Source organism: Sus scrofa, chromosome 2 (genome assembly GCF_000003025.6).
Source record: "Sus scrofa isolate TJ Tabasco breed Duroc chromosome 2, Sscrofa11.1, whole genome shotgun sequence".
Taxonomy (NCBI): domain Eukaryota; kingdom Metazoa; phylum Chordata; class Mammalia; order Artiodactyla; family Suidae; genus Sus; species Sus scrofa.
This window is the reverse complement of record NC_010444.4, coordinates 133,417,890-133,443,017: the sequence shown is the minus strand read 5'-3', so window position 1 is coordinate 133,443,017 and position 25,128 is coordinate 133,417,890. Positions and strand designations below refer to the sequence as shown.

Sequence of the window (25,128 nt, the reverse complement as noted above, 5' to 3'; positions counted from 1 at the left end):
AAATTTCTGCTGGAGTACCCAAAGGGCACTGGTAATCATACATCCTCTCTGTGTACCTCAAGTCTCTGAATATTCAATGAAGAATAGAGGACATTCACAGAGAAATAAGAGTTCAAGATTTACCTTTGTCCTGCCCAGAATAAACTGAAAACCAAAAGTTAATACCCCCAGTCTTCTTACCAAGCTTCTGGGAAATGCTTCTACCATGAAGGCACCAAACATCTCTCCGCACTGGGTGAAGAGGTTTTGACAAATATCTGCTGATCTGTGCTGGATATTCATCATTAGAGCTGTCAGTTTCGGTATGGAACATCCCGTCTTCAGAAGTGTCCAAGGGCATGGAAGGATCAAAATTACCTTAGGATTCAAAGTTAAAAGTTTATTGCCTAGATTAGCACACATTTAAATCCATAGAGTACATAATAGGGTCTACCAAATAACTTCCTAAGGCTAATAGGATTGAGAGAAAAACTGATTGACTCATTCTGTATCCTCTTTACTGACATGATGCTGCATCATTTAGGCTTGTACATTTGTATTGAGTAACCATAATGAAATATTAAAAAGTTACTTTATTCTGTTTTCTTTCAAGACTGTTTTATTGTGCTGTGGTTCCACAAGTGAAATGAAGAATTTGACTGAAGACCATCATTCTATTACTAATTAGTCACCTACATACATGATTAAGATATATCTCCTTGGTCCACTTTCCATGAGCAGCACTGGATCTTTGACCTGCTGCACCAGAAGAGAAAGTAAGCTCTCCCTCTTCTCATCCTCTGAGGTTGCTGACCAAATGAGTTGACTTATGGGAGTTCTAACTATGCCAACTTTCTATGATTGGTTTCCTACACAGCAGGAGAAAGGGGACTTCTCCTTTCCTCCTTCCTCCTTTCACATGCTTGTTGTTTGGGAAGGAAAGGAGGTCTTCATTGACTTTGATAAAGCTTCAGTGTGAAGTCTGGCTTTCAAAATAATCAAATAATACATGCATGATTTCCATGTTCTCAGTGGCAGGTATTCTGATTCTGCAAATTTTCCTTGACTTTTCCTTTTTTTTTAGGATATTCACTGAAGATCACAGCCTCTGCTCTTGCTGCTTTTTAAAAACCCAATTAAAAGCATTGCATTTGCTCAGACAGTCTCCTCCTCCAAAGAAACTCCCCAAAGAACTGTACTACATTTCCCAGTCTAGGAGGATTTCTAGGGCACTGTGATTTCTGGTAAGTCTTTGCCACTTTCAAACAGATGACCAAATATCAGCACCACATGACAGAAGCACATGGAGAAATTAGTAATTATTAATAAATAATCACATACTAAGGGATTCTGAAGGTTATTATTAATTTTTTTTGGAAAAGGAACCACTTGTTCATTCAACAAATAATTACTTAGCACGTACCTACTTTGTGTCAAGCACCATTCTAGTAATTGGGGATACAAAGGGTGAACAAAGTAAGAGAATTCCTCATCTTCATGGATTTTGTGTTGTAGTATGCAAGGCAAGATTATAGGCAAGCAAACACATGAATAAATAACATAACTGCACACTGTTTTGCGTGTTATTACAGAAATATTTCAGTATTGCAACTGAATGGTTATGGAAGACTTCTCTTGAGGTGACATTTATGCTGAGCCTTGATAGCTGTAAAGAAGGCAGACACATGAAAAACCAAGGAAGAGATTCCTGAAAAGCTGTAACAGTAAGTTTAAAACTTTAAGGGAAACTGTAAAACTAGATAAGCTGGAGAGTGGGTAGGATTGAAATTATGTATATAGACCCTTGAAGGACAAGGTATGGAGATGGTTCATTATCGAACTCAAAGTAAAACGGGAAGATGTAAAGGGTTTTAATCAGGGTTATGGTAGGAAGTGAATTTTATTTTGAAAGATCATTCTGGTTGCTGTGAAGAGGTGGGAATGGGGGAAGGTCAGAAGCAGACCAGTTAGGACATATACGTGCCGAATGTCTTCTGTTTGCTCCTACAGATCTACCATACAATCTGGATCCTTTCCTGCAAGGTCTATGTTCCTCAAGTTCTTGTTCTTGTAGTTGGCCTACTCTTTATGATTCTTTCCCTTTGGGTTCTAGTAAGTTCTCCCTCTCCTCATCCTCTGAAAACAACTGTGACGTTGCTAGTCTGTGCTTCTACAATCCTTTGTCTCCTTAAAGGTTGAAGATAAACCTTGAAGCACTAGATCACCAGGATTAGATAAATTCTTTCAGGCTAAACCACTCCTTGGGATTCCTTCTTGCACTTTGTTTTTGGCTTTTGTAGATTCCTTACTTCTTTGCCATCTCAACAATGTGTTTAACATGGTGACTCTTATGCATTATCTAGCTTTCGTAGTCGTTTCACTACGAAAGTCCTTAGGATACCTAATCAAAAAGCTTGCCCTCTATATGTCCTTGTAACAGACCCAGGATATCCTGATCATGGGATGGACACATGACACAGGCTGAGGTAATCTTAGTCCCTAATGTCTCTGGGCCTATGATTAGTCCAGGCTAAGCATGTACCCCAAGAGAAGACAATCAAAGACCTTTCCCAGAAGTCTTCTAACGCAAGACAAGGGGAAGGGGATTTTTTCCTCTCCTGGGTTTTGAGCTGTGAAGATGTGATGCCAGAATTTATGGCACTCATTTTTTAAAAAAAATTTTTATTAGAGCGTAGTTGATTTACAATGTTGTACCAATTTCTGCTGTATAGCACTGTGACCCAGTCATACATATATATACATACCCTTTCTTATAGTATTCCCACCATGGTCAATCTTAAGAGACTGGATATAGTTCCTTGTGCTATACAGTAAGACCTCAGTGCTTCACAATTCTCAATGTAATAGTTTGCATCTACCAACCCCAAACTCCCAGTCCATCCCGCTTCCTCCCCTCTTGCCCTTGCCAATCACAAGTCTATTCTCTATGTCTGTGAGTCAGTTTCTATTTTGTAGAGAGGTTCATTTATGCGATATTTTAGACTCCACATATAAGTGGTATATTATGGTATTTGTCTTTCTCTTTCTGACTTACTTCATTTAACATGAGAGTCTCTAGTTCCATCCATGTTGCTGCAGATGGCATTATTTTGTTCTTTTTTATGACTGAGTAGTATTCCATTGCATATATGTACCACACCTTATTAATCCATTCATCTTGTGATGGACATTTAGGTTGCTTCCATGTCTTGGCTATTTATTGTGAAGAGTGCTGCTATGAACATGTGGGTGCATGTATCTTTTTGAATTATGGTTCTGTATGGATATATACCCGGGAGTGGGATTGCTGGATCAATGGTAGTTCTATATTTAGTTTTCTGAGGTACCGCCATATTGTTTTCCATAGTGGTTGTACCAGTTTACATTCCCATCAACAGTGTCTAGTAGGCTTCCCTTTTGTCCACACCCTCTCCAGCATGTTATTTATAGACTTATTAATGATGGCAATTCTGACTGTTGTGAGGTGGTACCTCATTGTAGTGCCTATTGGCCATCAGTATGTCATCTTTGGAGAAAAGTCTAGCTCTTCTGCCCATTTTTTGATTGGGTTGTTTTTTGTTGTTGTTGAGTTATATGGAGTTCTTTGTATATTTTGCGGATTAAGCCCTTGTCAGTTGCATCATTTGCAACTATTTTCTCCCATTCCATAGGTTTTTCTTTTCTTTTCTTTTTTTTATGGTTTCCTTTGCTGTGCAAAGCTTCTAAGTTTGATTAGGTTCCATTTGTTTATTTTTGTTTTTATTTCTATTGCCTTGGGAGACTGACCTAAGATAACATTTGTATGGGTTATGTCAGAGACTAAGTTTTGACTAAGTTCTCTTCTACATATTTTATGGTATCATGTCTTAGGTTTTAGTCTTTAAGCCATTTTGAGTTTATTTTTGTGCATGGTGTGAGGGTGTGCTCTAATTTTACACATTCACATGAAGCTATTCAGTTTTCTCACTGGTACTAATTTTTCAGCCCTCTGCCATGGGGCAAATCTTACCTACTCTGGGAGAGGCTGAAGCCAAGCAGATGAGCAAAAATGAGAAATCAGTTGAGAAAGGGTGATAGAGGAAAAAAGAGCACATTTAGAAATTACCAGTTCCAATTGCTGAGATTCTCAGAGCTTCATGAGCTCCAGCAGCTCTTCCTATGATTCTGTGACAAATCTCAATATCCTTCCAATGAATTGCTTAAGTCAGTACGGTGGGTATTCTAAGGGACCTCCGGGCCCCAGCACTGTGGGATCCTCAGGGCACAGCCCTTGGGGCACATTTTTACCAGGATGACTCTGCTTCAGACAGGCAATTTGTGGAAAAAAAAAAAAAAAACCCAAAAAACAAAAAAACCCTGGGTTATCCCTTCTAATCTCAAAGGAAGACTATCCAACAGCAAAGCTCTCAAGCTAAGGATTGAGGATCAGAGAGATTAGGTATGAGCTCTGCACAGCGCTACCAACTCAGAAGCCAGGTCAAAAATAGCTGAGGTAAGTGTTTTTATCATGTTTTCAAAGAAAAAAATTTAAAGCTGCAGGCCCTAAGTCTGTTCATCCAGAGCCTTCACTAGTACTTTGAGAAAGCAGCTTTTTTGTTTTCTGTTGCATTTCCAGTTGTTGCCAAAATTTTGGCAGGTATCTTGATGCATGACTGAACATTTAACGTTTTTTAGAAAGTGAAAATGAAGAATTAATTTCGCAATTAATTTCATTTTTTTTTTTTTAGAAATAAATAACAACAGATTTTACAAAACTGGAGTTCTCATTGTGGCTCGGTGGAAACGAATCTGACTAGGAACCATGACGTTACAGGTTTGATCCCTGGCCTTGCTCAGTGGGTTAAGGATCTGACATTTCCATGAGCTGTGGTGTAGGTTGCAGACTTGGCTTAGATCTGGGGTTGCTATGGTTGTGGCATAGGCCGGCAGCTATAGCCCTGGTTTGACCTCTAGCCTGGGAATCTTCATATGCCACCAATGAGGCCCTAAAAAGCAAAAAACAAACAAAAACACTCCACCAAACCCCAAAACCTTTTAAGTTTTCTCAAAAAGAAATGAGAAGCACATACATCAGTAATCATGCTCTTTCCACTTTTTCTTTCTGGCCATGTTCATGGCATGTGGAAGTTCCCAGGCCAGGGATCAAACCCATGCCACACACAGCAGTGACAGTGCTCAATCTTTAACCTGCCACACTTTCAGGCAACTCCTTCTTCTACTTTTAAAACTTGTCAGATTTGAGGTTTTAAACAGTTGATAAGCAAAACTGAGTGACAGGTAAAGGTAATCAGGTTACCTCCCTGACTCCCTCTTCACGTCAAAGGGTTTCTCTTATGCAGGTAACTTCACTGGCGATGGAGTCAACAGGAGGAGATGGAGGTTTGCAGCTCTTCACTGTTGATTAACAAACTCAGTCTCCCAACATCTTCCCAAGAGACTCAGTAAACCCTCAAGACGGGTAGAAATTCTCCACCATTAGTGGAGCTCTCAACTCTAAGGAGGCAAAGCACATCAGATGATCTACAAACCTATGAGGGAGGTACTTCTCTCAGCCACTCTTCCAAAGATCAGCAGGATCAAGTGAAATGACAAAGCCAGCTCTCAGCCTGGGACATCATCAAGGGCCCTAGATATGCAAGCAGTAAGCACCCCTCTCTTTCTTTCTCTTCCTCCTTTCTTCGCTCTCCCCCCTACTATCAGTCCCCATTTGTATTAATTTCCTATACAAATTATCACAAATTTAGTGGCTTAATACGAATGTATTATCTTACGGGTCAGAAGTCAAAAATGGGTCTTGCGGGACTAAAACCAACATGTTGGCAAGGCTGAATTCCCCTAGCTGCTCTAGGGGTGAATATCTTTCCTTGTCTTTTTCAGCTTCTACAGGTCACCTGCATTCCTTGGCTCCATGGGACTTTCTGTTGCTTACTTTGGGATGCCATCTTCAAACCAGCAACTACAACATTCTGACCTCGCTTCTGTCATCACATCTCCTTCTTTGACTTTGACAAAGACTTTTTTGATTCTTTTTTTTTTAAATCAAAATTTTTTTAATTGAAGTAAAAATTTTAGGAGTTCCCATCATGGCTCAGTGGTTAACGCACTTGACTAGCATCCATGAGAATGCAGGTTCGATCCCTGGCCTTGCTCAGTGGGTTAAGAATCCGGCATTGCCATGAGCTGTGGTGTAGGTCGCAGTCACGGCTCGGATCCCGCCTTGCTGTGCTACAGCTCTGATTTGACCTTACCCTGGAACCTCCATACGCTGCGGGTGTGGCCCTAAAAAGCAAAAAAACCCACTCAAAACCAAAAAAAAATCCACAAATTTTTATCTCATTGTGATAAAATGGGGTGTATTGGTGTTTCAAGGATGTTCTAGATAACTGAGGCTTTCAGCCCCAGACCAACCTCAGCCATACTTTAGCAGAACTTCTTATTGGGCTCTACATAATTTGGAGTGATCCCCAAGCAACTGAAATATACACTTGGAATTGTCCTAGGAAGGTATATGCAGATGTCTGAATGACACATGCTAGTAAATATTTTGAAGGAAACAGAGACAATTAGGAATCAGCTGCAGCTGCATCCCAAAGTAAGCAACTGAAAGTCCCATAGAGCCAGGGAGAATCTTGGGTTGGTTTCGATGACACTAAATCATGAGGAATTGAAAAGAAGAAAGGAGCTTCAGGAGGCTTCTATCAGAGACCATAGGCTTAAATCACATAGAATCAACTAGCAAGCCTCATTCCACATGGCAACAGAGCCTCAGGAGAGATAGGAATATGATGCAAGGATCCTAGGCCACAGGGATAATCACTATGGACCAGGGGTTTGCAAGACCTCTCTCTGCTACACGCCTGAAAAACCAACCTATAAAATATATGTGAATGTTTGCAGCAAGTGTTCCCAGCTACTCTTCTCAAGCATCAGCTTGGTTAGAAGGGACAAGGTTTTGGAAACATGGAGTGTGGTGATGGAGAGGGTACCATGTCAGTTAATATGGAAAACTGAACCCCTGAACTGTCATGCATGTTGGGGTGTATACTACAATAAAACAACTAACTAGTTACCCTGGCTGTCTCCTTTAGCTCTCTGTTCACCTTAGGGGAAATTCAAAACTTACGTTGATAAAAATGGTATTTGTATCTATTTAAAAGTACTTTTTATTCACTCTGAAAAGTGCCTTTACTCTTTAGGAAATCTGATAACATTTACTAATCCTTCCATACTGCTGTCATAAAAGACAAACCTGAGATAGACTTTTTTTTTTTTTTTTTGCTTTGAGTTTACATTTGAAAGAATATGATGCTAGTAGAGAGATTTTAAGAATTTACAATGAACTCACTGAGTTATTTACTGCCTAACGTTTTCTTCATTCTCACCAAGGGAGCCCAGTTATTACATTTTCTCCCTCTGTGCATTTATATTTCTGAGAAATTCCCAGAAATGGAAGGAAATAGGGAAATGGTGAACTTATTTTGCAGCCAGGGAGACTCTTCATTTTTTAATAGCTCATAATACCACTGGGACAGTTGAATCAAATATAGTTTTTGGCTAGAGATTTTGTCGGTCTAGCGTGATTTTTCAAACTGTGATCAATCCATTTCCACATTGCTCCTACAGCTGGATGTAGTTTATATTTCAAAGTCTCTGAAAACATAGGTTACAAATTTTCTAGTTTTAGATGGGGTGGGAAAACGCTTTGATGTTTTTGAGGTGAAAATTACCCATCAAAGAAGTGGAGTTAAGCCTGTGTGCCAGGAAAAAAAATTATATCCTAGTTCTATAGTTGGAATGAAAAGAAGAAAAACAAAACCCAAAGCCCCTGTAATTGAATGAATACATTTTATTAATTTCAGGCTTCCGAAGTAATTTTATCCCAATGTCTCATGGGGCCTAGGAAACATTCAGACAATCAAACCAAAATTATCAGTAGGTTTATCATCCAAGCCCTAACTTCTCCACAACAAATTAGGAAACCTCAAATTGCTACTGCATGTGGAATTTTTGCACAATTTCGCCCCCCCCACCACTCTCTCTCTCTCTCTCACACACACACACACACACACACACACACACACACACACACACAATATCAACTGGTTAGTCTTATGAACTATAACAAAGCTTAATGCAGTAAAATCCTATTATGGGATACGCTGTTCTCCCACACATTTGGACAGCATGAAATATATAGCTCATTTCTTTTCCAAGCCTAAGTAGTTGGGTACCAACCTAGAGTGAATGACATTTGGGGGTTCTTGTTTAGGATCATCAACTGTACTGCTCCTCTTGCTTTCTCGACATGAATTGGAAGAGCAGGCTTGTAGTAGTTTATGTAAAATAAGGACATTCACAAAACGTATTCCTCATTCAAAGGCAAATTCGCAAGGCAAATACCTTCTGGATTGATGACCAAATTGCTTTACTCACAAATTGTTCAGTAGTCCTTTTGTTTTTTCCACCTTTTCCATCCTGACGCTCAAACAAGCATTTCTCCCGATGGTGCCCATTGAAAACCCTGGGCACCTCTTGCAAGTAACACCTCCTATTATTTCTTGGCCTTGCTTGCCTTACTGTGTGGGATTTCCAGTCCCTTTAAGTTGAGCAATATTCGCATTTTCTTGGTAGATACTTTTTCAGTAAAAGGCCTTTAGGCATATATTATGTCACAGTTTAGAGTTTTACCTTGGTTGGCTGGGGGCTTGAAAAAAAACCCGTGTTTTTTTCATCCTGGACACACACCCACACATCCTGAGATTGTAAAACGTTTTTAGTCTTCAAGAATCCTGAACTTTAAAAAATTTAAATTATTCTTTTCTTTTTCCCCTCAATTTTATTGAGATATAATTAACATATAACACTGTATGCATGTAAGGTATATACAATATAGGATTTGCCATATGTATATATTGCCACATGATTACCATAAGAGGTTTAATTAACATCCATCCCTTCACATATGAACTTTCTTTTAATGAGAACTTTAAAGACCTACTCTCATCAACTCTTTTTTGAAATGCTTACCACAATGAATTTAGTTAACATCCATTATCTCATATACATATTAAAAAAAAGGAAAGAAAGAAAAATATGCTTTTTTCCTTATGATTAGAACTCTTTCCATTGCCTAATTGTTATGGTTAGGCTTTCCAGTGCTATGCTGAATAAAAGTGGTAAGAATGTGTATTCTTGTCTCATTCCTGATCACCGTTGAGTATGATGTTAGATGTGGGCTTGTCATATACGGCCTTTATTATGTTAAGGTGTGTTCCCTCTATACCCAACTTGTTGAGAATTTTTATCATAAGTTGATGGTGAATTTTATCAAATGCTTTTTCTGCATCTATTGAGATGGTCATATGACCTTTATTTATCCTTTGTTTTATTGATGTGTGTATCATATTGACTGATTTCAGATATTGAACCGTCCTTGTATCTCTGGAATAAATTGTACTGATCATGGTGCAAGAGCCTTTTAATGTATTATTGAATTTAGTTAGTTACCATTTTGTTGAGGGTTTTTGCATCTATGTTCATCAGGGATATTGTCCTATAATCTTTTTTTTCTTGGGGGGTTCTTATCTGGTTTGGTATCCAGTAATGCTGGCCTTATAAATGACTTTGGAAGTGTTCTCTCCTCTTCCATTTCTTCAGAAAGTTTGAGAAGGATTGGTATTCACTCTTCTTTGAATGTTTGGTAGAATTTACCAGTGAATCCATCTGTCCTGGACTTCAATTTATCAAGAAGTTTTGATGATTGATTCAATCTCCTTACTAACAACTGGTCTGTTCAAATTTTCTATTTCTTCATGATTCAGTATTGGTAGGATGCATATTTCTAGGCTGTCCAATTTGTTGGCCTATAATTATTCATAGTAGTCTCTTAAAATCCTTTATACATCTGTGGTTTCAGCTGTCATATCTTTTCTTTCTTTTTTTTTTTCAAATACTTGCAATTTATACTAGTACTGAATTTGAATTACCCTATAAAGGATTTTTGGTTTTCTCTCTTTCATCAGAATGGTGAATTTAATTCCACTTTATTACATCTAATCAGAACTACTTTTAACAATCAGCACATCAGGAGTTCCTGTTGCAGCTCAGTGGTAATGAAACTGACTAGTATCCATGAGGACTCAGGTTTGATCCCTGGCCTCGCTCAGTGGGTTAAAGGATCTGGCATTTCCATTTGTCTGTGGTGTAGGTCACAGACACAGCTCGGATTTGGCATTGCTATGGCTGTGGCGTAGGCTGGTGGCTATAGCTCTGACTGGATCCCTAGCCTGGGAACATCTATATGCCAAGGGTATGGCCCTAAAAAGACAAAACCAAAACAAAACGAAAACAAAAACAAAAACAAACAATCAGTACATCATTAAGGACCTGGATTTTCTGAATGCATACTTGCACTGGACTGTGGAGTCGAGTTGCTGAAACACCACGGAGAATGGAAAAGGGAAGCAGGAAATGATCCAGCTGGTGCTACAGAAGAACTGAGGTTCAGAAATACGCTGTCTGCCCAGCATTGTCTGGACACCATGGACCTGGAGGTCTGAATATCAGCATTAGATGGGAAGACAGGGAATATCTGAAATGTGCTCCTTCCTTGGGTACTCTGCCAGAGACCAAGGGATAGGATCTCTTCCTTATATCTGCTATTGCTTTATTTTTAAAGTTCTCTCAAGCCCTTAGGAACAGTCAATCCCCTGTTACTCCAATCTCCTGTTAGAACTTAATAATTCTATTAAATTTTCCTATTTAATTACTGTGTAGTCTCTGTCTACCGACTACACCCTGAGTGATATAAACGCCATAATCATTTGGTTTTATAAGAACTCTGCCATGCCATTATTTTGGTGTCAAAAAGCAAGGTGTCAGTATTTACCAGGATGAACCATCACATCTTCTCCTCCTTCAAAAGGTGGTCACAGTCCCATGCTGTAATGCTACAGTAGTGTGGCCAGTAAGAACTCCATTTGAGAGAGATAGTGGTTTTCAGAAGAAAAGTGGGGATCCTTGGTCTTAATGAAAACACTGAGTGTTTAAAATATCACACATAATAATGATATTGAAAATAGCATGAAAATTAGGGTGAATCCTGTAGATAAGGATATTCTTCTAAACAGAAGAGTAGACAAACCAGTAGACCCTTAGAATTAACTGGGATGTAAAATGAGGCACCCCAGTTAATATAAGAGATTATGTTAAATCTCTTTAACATAAGCGATTATATTAAACTTTGCTAAGAAAAATCATTTTGAAAAATAAAATAAAATAAAATATCACATATATTCTGAGTAAAAAAGGAAGAACTATATTAGAATGAGTTGGTTAAAAGTGTTAAAAGCCAATTTATACTAAGTTAAGCGTAAGGAAGGAATTTATAGGAAGGACATTTGGTTTTGTCACAGTCTCAGAGGAAGGGCTGCAGGAACTCACGAAGTGTCAAGGATCTCAGCAATTAGAACTGGAAACCTAATACCTCCAAAGTGTTCTTGTTTCCTCTATTGCTCTTTCTCAGCCCATCTCTCGTCTTTGCTGTCTCTGTTGGGCTTCAACCTCTCCCGGAGCAAAGAGCTTTTGTCTCAAGGTAAGGGAAAGAAAAATGGGTAGCTAAAATTCTGGGATCACATTCTCACAGCTCAAAACCAAGGAGAGGAAAAAAATCCCTTTCCCCTTGGCTGGGGTTAGAAGATTCCTGGGGAAGGTCTCTGATTGGCTACACTTGGGCATATGCTCAGCCTGGACCAATCAAGGGTCCAGAGAGATTGGAGACTAAGTCTCAGCGTGTGTCCTGTGTCCATCCCATGATGAGGATACTCTGGCTCTGTCACAAGGACAATGGAGGGGGAGGTTGTTGCTTGGCTCTCCGAAGGACTTTCCCAATGAAACAACTACAAAAGCTAAATATTACATAACGGTTATCATGTTACGTGAGTTGCTGAGATGACAAGAAAGTAAAGAATTTACAGAAGCCAAAAAACAAAGTGAAAGAAGGAATCCTAGGGAGTGGATTAGCCTGAAAGGGTCTGTTCAACCCTGTTGATTGAGAACTTCTATTTTGATTGCTACAGTAGGTAGAAGAGACAAGGTATGCTTTTATTATGTTTTCCCTCAAAAAAAGGGTAATGTGAAAATTTGAGCAAGGAGCAAGAGGCCATAAAAATGATCTAATAGGCTTGAATGAGAGCCAAACAGAACTTCATGTCAGAGACCATCTGTTTCGATTTTGTTCCTTAAAGATATAAGGATAACCTTAAGCCATTACTCTGATGTGCCACTGATCCCTGGGGCCTCTGCACTGACGCTTTGGGCCTGTGATAAGATGGCCTTTCTGTGTTCTAAGTGATCCCTCTTCTGCTTTCCTTATTCACACCTTCTACAAATATACAATTTCTGCCCTTACGGAGGTCATAGTGCCAAAAGATCTTGGGGTCACAATCAGATAATGATAATACTGGGTAACAAGTGCTATAGCAGAAGAGTGGATCAGGGCTGAGAGGAGTTCAGGAAGAAATTACTAGCCTACCAGAGTAACCAGGGGGGCAGTTTTCAGGTGTGACCTGCAGGCAACCAATTGAAGTTGGGCATCTCGGGCAGTGGGAAGAGCATGTGCAATAGCACAGAGCTTACGAAGGAGCAGGGTGTGTTGGAGAATTTTCAGAGGTTGAGCACTCGTAGAGGGAGTGTGCATAAGGAGAGGGAGGAGACGTTACAGGGATATCCAATAGGAACCAGGCCCAAAGGCCCTGTCCACTATGCTTAAGAGCTGAGATTTACCCTGTAGGGTCAGGGAAGGCATTAAAGGATTTAAATGTGTGCAGTGGCATGACTGAGACTGCAGGAAGGAGCACTCAGTAATGGAGTGACAGTATTCAGACCAGAGGTGATGACAGCCTAAACCAAGGCAATGGTAGCAGAGGGATAAAGCTGAGACACTTAGGAGGTAATAGTCTCATGACTGAATAAGTCTAGGGAAAGAGACAGGCAAGGCAAGGATGACCCTTTGGTTTCCAGCTTGTGAGACTGGGTGTAGATTAAAGTGTGAATAAAAGTTGACTTATGAAAGAGAAAGAAAAATGTGGGCTAGAAGAATATAATTTTAAAACTACAGGGGACTTGGACAAAAAAATCCCAAGGAGGCAGAAAATGGCCTAAATTGGTCATGTGAGCACAAAGAAATGTGAGTGAGCAAAAGTGGAAAGGGCTGGCTATCAGAAAAGGCCCAGAGCCGGTAAAATGAGCCAAAGCAAGGAGGAAGACGATTATCTTAGTTTCCTGGTGCCATTAAAAGCAAGTGCATTGGATGCCCAGGATCCTATTTTAGCAGGTTTAGCCTCCACTAGAGTCAGAACTTTTGCTTCCTCTTAATTCTTCAATGAATTTTTGGTATTTTATAGAGGGTTAGTTATTTCTTCAAAGGAAGGACAAAATCTGAGTTCATCCTGACAGGCTTACAAAGGCTCTAGTTAAAACACATCAGGGCAGCCAAATACACATAGGTTAGTCTCACACTTGTTCCACTCTCCATCCTTCTAGATGGCTTTGCTTCTTGCCAAGCCTAGAGTGTTCCAAGAACATATATACTCAAACATGTGGTCTTCTAAACAGAAGGTGGGAAAAAGAACAGCATCTGATTGTTGCTAGGCCTGTTTCCCTGTTACACTCCCATTTCTTTCTCTGTGTCTGGCTGCTTGAACCATGAACCATGAAGCTGAGTTGTCTCACCCATCTTTGCTTCTGCTACTGCTCATGCTTGCAAACCTGACTTGCCCTTCTTGACCCTCCCTGTCAATCCTTTCTGCTCATCAATACAGACCTTTCCTCTGTATTTCTCTTGTAACTTGAGTGAATCCACAGGTTCCATGTTGCCTACCTAGCACACTGCCACATCGAGGAATTGATCAATCAGAAGTAATTAAAACTGAGAGGTAGGATTAAGATGGAGGAATAGAAGGACTGGAGTTCAACTTCTCTCCTAAAAACAACAAAATTCACAACTAAAGGCTGAGCAATCTTCAACCAAATGACTGGAAACCCTAAAAAAGATATCCTACTCCAGAAGACAAAGAGGAGGCCACATCAAGAGGTAGGAGGGGCAATTACTTGATATAAGCAACCCCATGCCTCCCGGGTAGCAAGCCCCATAGACTGGAAACTAACTGGTTCACAGAGACTCACCTACAGGAGTGAGAGTTCTGAGCCCCACATCAAACTCCCACATGTGGGGATCTGGCACTGGGAGAAAGAGCCCCTGGAGCAACTGGCATTGAAGGCGAGTGGGGCTTGTGTGCAGGAGCTCCATGGGACTGGGGGAAATGGAGACCCTATTCTTAAAAGGTGCACACAAACTTTCATGTGCACTGGGTCCCAGAGCAAAGCAAAGTCTCCATAGGAACATGGGTCAAACCTGACTGCAGTTCCTGGAGGACCTCCTGGGAAAACAGGGGTTAATGTGGCTTGTTGTGAGGGAAGGACATTGGAAGCAAAGCTCCCAGGAATATTCAGCAGTGTGCCTTTCTCTGGAGGTGGCCATTTTGGGAAAATCTGGACATAGCTGTCAGCGCTGAGAAGCCCCAGGGCAAACAACAATCCAGATGGGATCACAGCCCTGCCCCTCAGTAAACAGGCTGTCTAAAGACCCCCCCCCCCGGCCCCCCCAGGCACACAGATGCCTCTAATCCCATCCAGAGACTAAGCCCCACCCACCAGAGGGATTAGAATCAGCTCCACCTACCAGTGGGCAGGAATCAGCCCCTCCCATCAGGAAGCCTACAGCAAGCCCCCCCATACTGACTTCAGCCACAAGGGAGGCAGACACCAGAAGTAAGAGAGGCTACAGCTCTATTATCTGTAAAAAGATCACCACACCAAAAACCTATAAAAATGAAAAGACAGAGAACTATAACTCAGATGAGGGAGAAAGGAAAAACCCCAGAAAATCAGCTAAGTGATCAGGAGATTCTCAGCCTCCAGGAAAAAGACTTTAGACTGTTGATGCTGAAGATGATGCAAGACATTGGAAATCAACTGGAGGCAAAGATGGATAATTTACAGGAAACACTGAGCAAAGAGATACAAGATATAGAAGTACTTAAAACTAATTTGAATCTTCATTTCTGTTTCTTGAAGAACATTAAAGGAGACTCAGTTCAAAATTCACAGGACTCCTTTGTAAACTAGCCACTTTTCTATTCTTCTCAATTTCTGTCTCCCTCACAGCTCCACTGATACTTCCATGGATCAGGTGCCTGCCAGATTCCTTAGTTTCCTGCCTTCACTTATGACTTGTTTCTGCCTGGTGGGGCTGGGATGGCAGGGAGGGAAGGCACATGGCAGAAGTGCCTTAGGGGGCCGGGGTGGGAGATTCTATTGATTTGGTTACAATGCCCTGGAACTTTTTAATACTCTATTGGAATTCTTTATATGCTTGTCTCCATCACCTAGGTCAGCATATGATCCATAGAAGTATCATAGCCCACTAATGTGTTGGATGCGGCTGGAGGAACAGCTTGAGTAATAATTATTTTTCAGGGAATTATACTTAACTCCTGGCCGTGCCAAAATCTGGAGTGAGTGACCATAAAAAATCTGGACATACTGCAATGGTAAAATACCACTATACTCATTTCTATTCTTTAGCTGTAAAAGGACGGAATAAATGTAATTTCATCATGTAGACTGGGATTTATTTTAATGTCTTAAGCTCCAGCAGTTGTAATATAAGTCTTAATCACAGGTTAGTTGCTTTCAACTTGAATTATTAACATAAATTTTATGATTCACATATTCTTGAAAGGAATAAATGGGGGAATAAGAGAGAAGGCAAAGACCAATTCTAAACTTAACGGATGGATGCAGATTTTGGGGACTTCTCTTTTTTTTTTCTCCTGGGAAAAAAAATGTTTCACATTATGTGTCCAGATCTCATGATGCAGGATGTGCTTGAAATTCAGCCTGATATTTGCAGGTAGAATTTTCATATAAATTTTGTAATGATTCTGTACTAAAAGATACAGAAAATTGGTTTTAGGCAAATAGTGAATATGTGCTGGACCAATTTCTTTTTTTTAACTTTGCCTTGTTATGTATTATTGCAAACCTCCTTGTGCTTACATGCTTGTATGATTTTGCTCTTCTGGATGGAATTCCATCTGATTTACCACACCTGTGAAGCTGTCTCTTTGGTGTAGGGGAAGATAGGAGATGTAGTTTGGGTACCAGAATATGAAAAATCTGTTTATGCTAATATGCTTATCAAGTCAGTAAATTATATTACATACATATTACTATATACATATCTTATATATATATGCTTACACACACACACACACATAATAGATAGATATGGGGGGAGAAGGGGGGAGGAAGATAATTTTTCTCTAAATTCCAGCCCTTTTTCCCTAAGATCTTTATTCATACACCCAAGTGTCTAAAAAACATCCTAAATATAATTCAGGTACAGCAGATTCTTAATTTATTCCCTTCTCAGGTTATCTTTTCCCAATCTGTTGCATCCTAATAAATGGCAGCACCAAACACTCAACTGTAAGAACCAAAAGCTAGGAGTCATCTTTGTATCCTCTCTCTCTCCTTTTTTAAACGGCTGCACCTGCGACATATGCAAGTTCCTGGGCTATGAGTAGAACTGGAGCTGTAGCTGCCAACCTACACCATAGCCACAGCAACGCCAGATCCGAGCCACCTTTGCGAACTCTGCTGCTGCTCGTGGTAATGCTGGATCACCAACCCAGTGAGCCAGGCCAGGGATCGAACCCTCATTCTCATGGATGCTAGCTGGGTTCTTAACCCACTGAGCCACAATGGGAACTCCTTGTATACTCTCTTTTATCATCCTCTACACCATCAGCAAATACTCTGGGGTCTACCTCTAAAAGACCTCTTGAATTTGTCTACTTCTCTCTCTGCCCAAACTACCTCTGTAATTCATGCTATATTGTCTCTTATCTAGACCTCTATAATAGCCACCTAACAGGTCTTCCTGATTTTACTTCCATCCTCCACTCCACCCTTGATATAATCTGTTCTCCACACAAAAACTGATCTTTTATTTTTCAAACGTTAGACGTTTTCCCTTAAAACACTTTCAACATGCTCCATTATATTTAAAATAAATTCCAGATTCCATACCTTGGTGTGAATAGCCCTGTGTTCTGGATTCTGTCTATCTCTGTGACCTCAACTCATACCACTGTAACCCTCACTCATCATGCTGCAGCCATCACAAGCTCATTCCCATCTCGGAGCCTTTATATTCACTCTTAGTTCTAATGCTGCTTTTCTCCCTTACTCATGGAACAGTGGTTCACCTTTTGTCAGACATCAGATTTCCTGGGAAGCTGACTGTGTGATGCAGAATATGCACACTAAGTATATTGGGAGTAGAGGGTCAATACCTATGAGAAGAGTGAAAGCAGCAGGATTAGGCAGAGGGAAAAGTTAAACTGCAGTGCAGTTGCAACGAAGGACTCAGCCAACCCGAAAAAGGATTCTGGAACTTTGATGATGCCAAATTGAGGCAAGGGGGCTGAACCTCTATACTTCTCAAGCAACCAGTCATTAGCTGAGAGCTACCTTGGGAAAAGCGTGTAATTTTAGGGGAGACAGTCCTTTTCAGCTGTGGACATTCCTTAGAGAGGGACTCTGCGGAGGGCTGTCAGCAAGTAAGACTCCCAGAGTTGGGGCATGAGTGCTTCAGTTCTGATAAAAGGGGGGATCTAGGTGATGCTCCACAGCAACGCTGACACCGCTCAAGGCTTTCTTCCGTTTTCAGAAAGGCTGCCCACGTCTTTTCCTTACCTATTTGTTCAGTACATACTTTCTAACTATGCCAACAGTAAAACAGGGACCTTGGTTATCTCAATCATTGCCATTGTCACAGTACCCAGAAAAGCAGCTGGTACACAGATCATTGGTATGAATAGATTTTCTCTTGAGTAAGTTCAGTTTCAGATAGGCAAGAGTTTTTATACACTATACACATCCTTTCCCTTAGAAATGGAAACCTAAAATTATGTGCATAACACTCTCATGGGACTGATTTAGAGGAGATGATTTTGGTGTGAGGAAAAAAAATTCCTGAACTGAAAGACAGAAAAGTTAAGGCTTCTTGCTACTGAGGAAATAAACATTTAATCTGGCTTAAATTACTCCACCTGTTCAAACCTCTATGTTATCATTTGTTAAAAGAGCTCCTAAAATGCTGATATTTGATAATTCTAAGCAGAAGTCATAGGGAATAGAGACAGAGAACTGTTGATTAAAGGTGAGCGTCCTCTGGTTATGTAAATATAATAACATCAATTTTGTATTAAAAACAAAAATAAATTGCCTTGTTAAATGAGACAATATCACCACTGGACAATGACAGTTCAATATGCTCAAATGATAAACATATACTTATTAGGTGCAAATATTGTAAATAATAAGAATTTGATCAATTGCTTATTTACTTCAAAACCGATGCATTTTTAATACTGGTGAAACTTAAGTGACCTCTGAAATGATTTATTATGTAATCCCAAATGATGCTAATACATAAATAAAACTAAAAAGTAAATGTTGGGCAAAAATGACAGTCTGTGTGGGGAGTGTGTGTGTGTGCAGCAGTGCTAAGGGAAATTAAAGATCTAACTTCATCATATATCTAAAATTTTAGAAAAGGTCAGAAATGCTTCCCTTTAACTAGAATAAGGGTGATTATAATATGGATATTTAACTTTCTTTTTATAAGAACATAGATAAATCCCACTCCTAGGCATATATCCAGACAACACATTTATTCAAAAAGATACATGTACCCTTATGTTCATTGCAGCACTATTCACAATAGCCAAGACATGGAATAACCTAAATATCCAACAAGAGATGAATGGATTAAAAAGCTCTGGTACATATACACAATGGAATACTACTCAGCCATCAAAAGGACAAAATAATGCCATTTGTAGCAACATGGATGGAACTAGAGACTCTCATACTAAGTGAAGTAAGTCAGTATGTGAAGTAAGTCAGAAAGAAAAAGACAAATACCATATGATATGACATATCTGGAATCTAACACATGGCACAAATGAAGTTATCTATAGAAAATAAACAAACTCATGGACATGGAGAACAGACTTGTGGTTGCCAAGGGAAAGGGGGAGAGGGTGGGATGGACTGGGAGTTTGGGGTTAGTGGTTGAAAACTATTGCATTTGGAGTGGATAAGCAATGAGATACTGCTGCAGGGCACAGGGAACTATATCTAATCACTTGCGATGGAACATGATGGAAGATAATGTGCGGAAAAAAAAATATAACTGAGTCACTTTGCTGAACAGCAGAAATTGATAGAATAGTGTAGATCACTATAATAAATTTAGGTTAAAATAATTTCATGTTATAGGAAAAAAGAAAATCTAAGACATTTTTCTATTTAAGTTATTTACAATAGCCTTTCCTCACCTCAAGGTTACTAATTCTGACTTTCCAATCAACAGAATGGAAAGAAAAAGGATAAATGTCAGTGTGTATGTTCAAAATCACTCCTAATTCATTTGTTTTAAAACACTGCATTATCAAAAAAAAAAAAAAAGAACATAGCTAATTTAAACATCTATGTAAGCATGATGGTGATATAACTAGAGTGTTAAATACATCTCAGTTAAGCAGCCTTAGGAACATTCTTGAAAATGGAAATGCTACATTCCAAATTAAGGTGGCTAACTGAACAAAGGTATCAAATTTCACTGCTTCCCAAATACAACTAAAGATACAGTAAGGGTTTAAAATTTTTCTTACTATGTTTTTAAACAGCAAGGGATCTTAAAAAGGGGTTTAAGAAATAAACCCAGAAGGACAGTGAGAACAGAAAAAGACACAATATATACAAAAATCTGGAAGCTGAAAAAGAGACAGATACATGGTATGCAACTTAGCAGAGTACAGAGCTGAATACTAAGCCAATAAGAGCAAAAACTGAGAAACAATCTGATTTTCATTGCAGAATATTCAAAGACTTGGAAACTGGCAGTACAAAATACCTCTGAAATGGAGCTCAAAGGGAATGCTAAATAATACTGATTTGATAAAAATTGAATGAAAAAGATATTTCTGAACTTACTCACTGTCATATGTTTCTGGGCAACTGATTCCACTCTACCCATGATAATTCAGGACCAGAGAGAGCAAAATACAGGAAATCCAGCCTGGGGAACATACGGCAAAGTTAAGAGCACTGGTGCAGTAAGAAAAATAGGCAGGTTATGATGAAAAGTATATAAGAAAGGGCATGTGTGTGTGTGTGTGTGTGTGTGACTGAATCACTTTTCTGTACAGCAGAAATTGGCACAGCATCATAAATCAACTATACTCTAATAGAAACAGGAGTTCCCACTGTGGCTCAGTGGGTTAAGAACCAGACTAGTATCCATGAGAATGCAGGTTCAATCCCTGGCCTTGCTCAGTGTGTTAAAGGAGCCAGCATTGCTGCGAGCTGTGGTATAGGTCACACACATGGTTCAGATCGAGCATTGTTGTGACTTTTGCTTAGGCCATCAGTGGCAGCTCCAATTTGAACCCTAGCCTGGGAACTTCCATATGCTGCAGGATCAGCCCTAAAAATAAAAAACAAACAAAAAATAGGTAGACGAAATGACCTTTGCAGATTGTTTACTGAGCTCTTCAATTTCCCACGCTCTCTAGAACTATGGTAGACAGTATTTTGTCCTCCGACGAGAAGATAAAGCCTTATATTTAGGAAAACTAATGAGGCCAACAGAAAATATCTAAAAATACTGTACATATCAGAGTTTCTCACAAACAACCTATCTGATCACTCTACCAGAGAAGGTTAAAGTCAACTGGTCAACTCATTTATTACAGGCTTTCGATCAGCTTTTAAAATGCTCAGTGGAAGGACATATAAAAAAGTCAACAAAAAGGAAAATAAAGGTAGATTTTAGAGACAGATGCTATTTGTCTCTAAAACAAAAATGAAAACAAAAACAAAAACCTAAAAAGACTTAGATATCAGGTGGGTCAACTGCAAGATTAAATAAAGAAAAATATATAAATTCAGTATAATCTCAACCCCAAATCCAAGCAGGATGTAGGATGTTCTTTAGGTAGAAAGTAACAAGCTCATTCTAAAATGTATATGGCAACTGCAAAGGGCCAAAAATAACAAAGATAACCCAGAAGGAGAATAAAACTTGAAATATTATACTTCTAGATATCAGGACTTATTGCAAAGATACAGTCACAGTCACATTCACTGTAAATATGACAGTGTGATATTAAACAATGATCACTAAATCATCACTGCAATGGAATAAGGAGCTAAATAAAAAACTGAGATAGTTCATTGCAGCACTATTCACAAGAGCCAAGACATGGAAACAACCCAAATGTCCATCAACAGATGACTGGATTAAGAAGATGTGGTATGTATACACAATGGAATACTACTCAGCCATAAAAAACCAAAATAATGCATTTGCAGCAACATGGATGTAACTAGAGACTCTCATACTAAGTGAAGGAAGTCAGAAAGAGAAAGACAAATACCATATGGTATCACTTATGTCTGGAATCTAATATATGGCATAAATGAATCTTTCCACAGAAAAGAAAATCATGGACATGGAGAATAGACTTGTGGTTGCTAAGGGGGAGGGGGAAAGGGAGAGAGTTGGGATGGACTGGGAATTTGGGGTTAACAGATGCAAACTATTGCCTTTGGAATGGATAAGCAATGAGATCCTGCTGTATAGCACTGGTAACTATGTCTAGTCACTTATGATGGAGCATGATAATGTGAGAAAAAACAATGTATACATGTACGTGTGACTGGGTCACCTTGCAGTACAATAGAAAATTGACACAACACTGTAATCCAGCTATCATGGAAAAAATAAAAATCATTATAAACGAAAAAAGAAAAGAAACACAAAGTTATTCTACATGTAATGTCATTTCAATGAAGTGAGAAAAGAATGGTGTTTTGACCAATTTCAGATATATAATTGATAAACCAATGAAAAAATAATGAACCTAGACCTTTCTAATCCATATCATTTCTGTTTCAGGAGTGTCTTCTTTGGCAAGTCAGAGTAAGCTCCTCACAACCAACCTCACAAAAATTTCAGTAATGGCACAAATGCCACTATGACCAGGCAACAAGAAATCTAGAGTTACCCATGCCAACATGGGAGTTGGAGTCCATTTAAGGAAGAGGTGGTATCATATCACTTCTGCCACAGTCAGTGACAAGTTTCTTTCAGTCTTTTCTATTTGTCAGATGCTCATCACTAGGAACACTACTCTGACTGAACCAACACCGAGTCAGTAATTTTTCCAGGGAGAGTGTCTGAAACACCAGGGGTAGCCATGTTTTGGAGCTCATGCCTAAGTTGGCATTTCCATCCTTGGTGATCTGTGGAATCAGATCATTCCTAAAACACATGAGGTGTTCGTCTAGGACAAATTGGACCAGACCTTCTAGCAGTAGGGGCATAAGAAAAAAGGAGTTGTTCAAAATATGAGATCAGAACCAGAGGGCCTTGCATTAGCTTGGTTACACATTTGGCTCTCTATTAGTCTGTTCGAAGGGACAGTTTACCCCCTCCCCAACATTCAATGAAGGTTGTTGAATTCAGATTTAAAATAATCTCTAACTCATCAATTGTAATAATTGTTTTTTTTTTTTTTTTTTTCTGAGAAGGGAGTAACCATCAAAGTCATAGGTAGGTTTTTAAGGTCATTTGCTTATGTAGGTGCAAGTGGAAATGCTACTGGCTATAATTCCCTGTGGTCTTGTTTGACGAGACTAGAATTGCCAGAGGTCTTTTTTTTTTTATCATGGAGATCTGGTGACCATGGCATATCCAATAGTAAGATTAAGCTACTGTTTGGGATAATCTAAGAATGGCATTAGAGAAAGTTTGTTCTGACCTAACAATTATTAGAAAGAGGAAAGAAAAGAGAAACTGCGTAATGATGAATGGACAACAGCAGTCATCTGTCACTGAGAAGGCAAAGGTATATCCAGAGCAAACACACTTGACTATGAATGGAACAGTCTTGAAACTTCCAGAAATAGCCCCTTCACGGTGCATTTAATGTTACAATTTCATTTGTAAAGCAAGCCTTTCGCTATTGGAGGACTGCTGTCACAAAGCAGAAAGAAATATTTTTCAGTCATTGCCCAAAGACTGGAAAAATGGGAAAGTCTGTGGGTTATTTAAAATATCCACCACCTGTGTGACATGTTTACTCCAGTTAAGAGACTGAGCAGAGATGACAGGATCTGATATAGAAAGAGCGGTGCTGGCATTTACCAGGAATTGATGAAGTTGACAATTGATATTTATAGTTAATTTACCTTAAGTGTTCAAGGTGAAGCAGTATATTGGGTGTTTTTGCCTTTCTCAGAGCATTCTCATTGATCTGAATTGAGGGATTTTTCTCTGTCTCAGTGTCCTTTTGAAGGACGGATCAATGCTTATTATTTAGTGGTCTTTTTACTTATAATATCTACAACCGTCCCATGAACAGGTGGTTTATTAGGAAGTAGGTCACTCACCTTTTTGATGTGTAAAGCCATTAGCTTACTCGAAGCCTGTCTTGCTTGTTTCTAGAGCCCTTTCAAAACATCATGCCAGCTGTTGCAGGACTAGTTTCCATTCCAACTGTTTTTCTAATTAGGCCTCAGATTTAATTTCATAGACAAAAATGAGAAGAAAGGTCTGCTGTTATAGTGATGCCTTCTTTCGCCACCAAATGTTGCCAGAGATATTTTCCAGTCTAGGCCACAAAAACTGCTAGAGTTGCATATTCTATCTTCCTCCTGGAAAATCACAAAGCAGTTAATGAAATCAAATCTCTGATAGGTCTTTCAACAAAAAATTCTTTTATTACAAATAAAAGAAATATTTTGAAAAATGTTATATAAAACATTACTGCAAACTAGAAGAATATATAATTAATTATGATTACTAAATCATTTTCTAAATTGAGGTCTCAAGAGTTTGGTCATATGACTCATTTTCACAGAGCATGAGTATAACTGATAAAATTGAACAAGGGAGCAGGCATAACTGAAGATCCAATTTTGAATCCTTAATTACCCAGGACAGACACCCTGAAAATTCAACCATTGTTGCAGAAAACATGCAATGCATGTTTCTCTCTTTACTCTCTCTGCTATAATGCTGTCACATGGCATATACTTTTGAACATAAATCATACATTTTTGACAACAAAATTTTAACAAAAAAACAATGCCTGAAGTCATTCTATTCTTTGACTGTTTCCAGAAGTGTTCTTTAGAATGCGATAACTGTAGGGCATAAATAGGAGAGGAAGGCAGGAGAGATTGAGATCAAACATGTTTAGGAAAAAGCAATGTGCTAATCAATGAAAAATCATTTCATTTTGCTTTTTCCTTTAAATATTTCTCAAAACACATCCATTACTTCAAGATGAAAACATGTAGTTTTACTTTTTCTTTTTTTAATACATAAGCCATGGAAAGTCATTGAAATGCACTGGCTATTGAAATTATCAGACAAAGCAATAGTTAATGAAGGAAATGGCTGCAAAGAAGCAATGAATAATTGCTTCAGTAGTTTGTGCAGTTTAAGAAATAAAGCCACAAGGAAAACAAAGCTATACCTCTCAGGATTCTCTCTCTGCAAGTGTTGAATTCTGCAAACATTTCCAGCCTCAGAGGAATGAATCATTGCAGCTGCCTTTTTGTCTTATTAGAATGGTATTTGCAGACTGATTATGCTGGAATTTCTTCATAAAGGATTGATCATGTGGTCTTTCCTCTGAAAAAAATGTGGAAAAATGAAATTGAAATTTATACTAGATAACATTTAAGAAAAATGCATTTAAAATTTTAGGATTCAATTAATCTAACTAAAAACAGTGAAAAAAAATTGTACTCAGAAGATGGAGTAGAGCAAATAAAACATTTAAGAGGGTTTAAGTTAGGGCAGAAAATCAAGCATTAAAGAACAGCATAAAACACACTAAGAACAGACAATGAATGTTATTATTACAAAAGTTTTAGAAATAGCTCCTCATGGAAAATTCTTCAAATATTATTCATGATGTATTCTACACAATCAAGCCT

General features: G+C 38.9%; 1 long non-coding RNA gene across 1 annotated transcript; it reads right to left on the bottom strand.

Annotated features, from left to right (window-relative positions):
- On the bottom strand, nt 20,109-24,814 carry LOC110259779. The gene is made up of 3 exons (XR_002342118.1): nt 24,663-24,814; nt 23,572-23,835; nt 20,109-20,194 (listed from the first exon to the last, which is right to left on the bottom strand). It is a non-coding gene; the product is annotated as an uncharacterized LOC110259779 (long non-coding RNA).